Below are 3741 nucleotides of genomic sequence, written 5' to 3' on the forward strand. Positions count from 1 at the left end.
GACAAGCATGTGCCATAAATTTCAACCAGTTATGTTGTGCAGCTCTCACTCAATCTACTTAAAAACAAGCAAACAAAAATATTAATATGGCATCACAATCCTAATGCAGAATATCTTCTTCCTTTAGCATATATCCCAGTAAAAGTCATGACTCAAAATTATTTGATAGTTTTTCTATTGAAACAAGGGTGGAGTTCAATTTTTTTATTCTATCTGCATTTTGGTAATCATGCTACGTAGATGTAGCTTTCTTGATAAAACAAACATCACACACCACTTATGTTGCTTTTACTTCAACTTATGAACAGTCTTCATGTCGACTGCCTCATGAAGTGTTCCTTTTTCAACATGATCCCATCATTCAAGCAAAAAGTTATCCACAACCAGCTTAAACCAAGGGGACAACTTTATGCCATCTTCACTGGTCTCTGATTTCCTCAATAATTCTTTCAGCTGATCCTGATTGACATACTTCACATCAGCAACTTCATTAGGGTTTGGATGCAAGTTAACATCATGAACAATGAAGAGCAGGTAATCAACTAACGAAAAAAATCAATACAATTAGAATTGCAAAAATTGTAAGCATAGAGTTAATAGAAGCAGATATATTGCAAGAACATACGCTCATGTTCTCCCCATTTTCCATCAGATGGGGCCTTGTATAACATACAACTAAGAGGAACGAACTGATCAACAGGCAAATCTTCAGGAGATATGCCCAATTCATTCAATAATTTCCTTTGTGTAGCATTTCTAACTCCTATTGAAAGAATAACGAAATTTATTAGTCAATACTTCGAAGCTTAAAGCTAAAAAAGGACTATACTACCAACGAGACTAACTAAGAAAGTCTTTTTCTATGAGCTCTGAATCACGATAAAGAGGATAACTGCAGCAGGTATTTGTCCATACTAAAGAAAAAGTAACCTTTGTTGTGGACCTTTACTATTAAAACAACAGAGACATCTATGAGTATAACAAGATTAGCCAGGTGATCATGTAACAAATGAGGGTTGTTCATGCAATATTTTAATACATACATGTGTACATCGATATACATATTTATACATATGCATATATACGTATGGACGTACATTCATATATATATACATACACGCAGACATATATCTATGTGTGCGCACGCACGCACGTGCGCGTGCGTGCATGTGTGTGTGTGCGCGTGTAAAAAATAGAAAATCATGTTTAGTCAAGAACAAGCTAACGATAAAAACAACTAATCCAAAAAAAAAGAGATGCAGCAAGTTGCTTAAATGATAGCAATGCAACTTTCTCAGTGAGATCTTTAAATAAAATACCTTGTCCTGCTCTATGCTTGGTCTGCCAAAAAAAACTCCAACTTTCCTCAAACTAATAAAAAGCAAATGCTTAGCGAGCAAGACTGATATTGTAGCACATATATAAAGTGCAGAAAAAAGAAAAAAAAATGCATAAGGTATACTGTAGTCTTATTTTTGAAAATAAGATAGCCTAAATCACAAAAGAATGGTAAAGTAGAACTTGTTTTAGAAGCAGTCACATAAGCTTTGAGCTTCAACAAAAGTTAACAATCAAAGATAATATCATGAGTGCCACCAACTAGCTACCAACATAAAAATTAGAACAAAAAAAAATGGCATGAGTTTTATTGAATTGATTACCAGCATAGTAATAGAAAGAGGAAAACAGAATTTAGCTTTGGTTTATAAGAAAAATATATCCATAAAGGACTATGCAAAGAATAGTTTTTTTTTTTTTTTAACACTCAAGAATTGTGCTTAAATCACAAAATTAGATCAAGATTTTATAAATGACTTTGACCGTAAGAACATTTTCAAGTTACTATGGGAGAAAGCTATATTTCCATTTTGGAGACCTTGTATAAGTAAAATTGATGTTCTCAGTAGCCAATTGTTAGACTTGTGAGCTTTCTAGTTCCCAAAAATATCTTCGTTGCAAGTATCTTGATTATATTAGTTGACCCATTTCATATATCATAGGCGCAAGTGCACCCAAGATATTAAATTTTCAAGGGATTAAAATACATAAACATCGTACTTATAAATTATAGTTTTAGTTTTCTATCAAAATTTTCTTATGGAGTTTAGTTGCTAATTTATTGACTAGGATATTCTGTCAGAATATAAATCTACTTCCAAATATTATGTCCAATCTCACACCAAATGCTAATGCTCTGTACCTTTCTTCATCTTTTGTTATGTGATATTAAACAAAGATCAACAAGCAAATATTTTATTCAAGGAGGACTTAAATGATGTCATTAAAATTTAGAGTAAATTACAAACCTCCCTCAGATTTTCATTTATTACATTTATATCTAATTAAATTAATGATGTTTGTGAAACAATTTACCCCATCTAAAATGTCGATATTACCCTTGAGTGGGAGGAGGATACATATATTTTTATATAATTGGGTGAATATTACATCACTTATGGTTATTTTGATCATTTTTAAAATTTTTTTGATGTAGTATTTGGGTTCCACTTAAGATTAATAGTTTCACTAACATTCTATTAAGTTATGGGTTGAAGTGTTGAATAAAAATAAACCTCAGGGGGTAAGCATAGATTTATCAAACTATTAGGTATAAGTATAATTCACTCTTAATCAAAGGAATTTTTTTGTAATTTACTCTAAAATTTGATGTTCTAGAAATATTATTAGTCAGGAAACAAAAAAATATTGCTATAATAATAATATAAACTTGGCAAGGATGGAAAAATCATCTCAATGTAGATTTTGTCTTTGTTAGAATTCATATACAATAAATGCAAAAATAATCTTTACATAACTTTAGTGATCCTATAATTCGCATACCTGAAGCAGCAATTCATAATTTGAGTTGAACAAGAAAACACTAAAGACCCTATGAAGCAAATTATGGGATTCTATTTTTTCCATTAGATGGCCTACAAAATAAAAAGGAAGTTCAATGATCAATCAACAATTAAGGGAGATTTGTCCTTAAAAATTAAATTTATATAAACCTTTAGGGAATTAGCAAAAATTTGAGCTTTCACATAATAATAACTATGTTAAGCATGATACAAGATGCATATGCCAGATTATCCTAACAAATATTTTCAGAATGTCACTTCTTGATCCCTTCATCATATAGCTTGTATTTGAACAATAAAATAAAATTTATTGTGAAGTTCATAAATTTATAAAACTTTATATTACATATGCATATGCAAAAGAATGCTACATTATTTTATATTTATTAATCTTTCTAGGATGCATGTCTTGTTTTAGCAATGCAAGTCCTATGAAAAATAGAGCACGAAACATAAAATTTGGTTAAGGATCTCACCCACATATTTATTTGTGAGCTTCAAGCATAACAAAAAAATAACTTCCTAATGGGAGACTAATTTATTGATAAATTGAGAAAAATTCTTTGAATGGTTCGGTTGGTATGATCTTACTAGTTCATAACTAGGCACAATTCATTGATTCATTACATTAGTATGATCAATCCAGTTTTTAACTCGTAACTAATATTCTCATGCTAACAACAAGCTTGGAAGACTAAGCCAAATTAGACTCAAGATTTAGCTGGCATCCCTTGCATAATATAGGCTACAAATAGCTGGATATGAGAATTTCTCATAACAAGTTTTAACAAGGAATCAAGGAAAATCAACTAAAATGATGATAGAGAAACTTCCTATTTAGAAGAATTTGGTTGCTAAAAAAGAACAAAAAGTAAACTAT

At 30.5% G+C, this 3741-nt stretch overlaps 1 pseudogene; it reads right to left on the bottom strand.

The window, feature by feature from the left end:
* Positions 1 to 288: 288 nt before the first annotated feature.
* Positions 289 to 3741, bottom strand: part of LOC105049628 (isopentenyl-diphosphate Delta-isomerase I-like) — a 14141-nt pseudogene continuing 10688 nt past the window's right edge.

This window comes from Elaeis guineensis, chromosome 8, assembly GCF_000442705.2.
Source record: "Elaeis guineensis isolate ETL-2024a chromosome 8, EG11, whole genome shotgun sequence".
In the NCBI taxonomy this organism is placed as follows: domain Eukaryota; kingdom Viridiplantae; phylum Streptophyta; class Magnoliopsida; order Arecales; family Arecaceae; genus Elaeis; species Elaeis guineensis.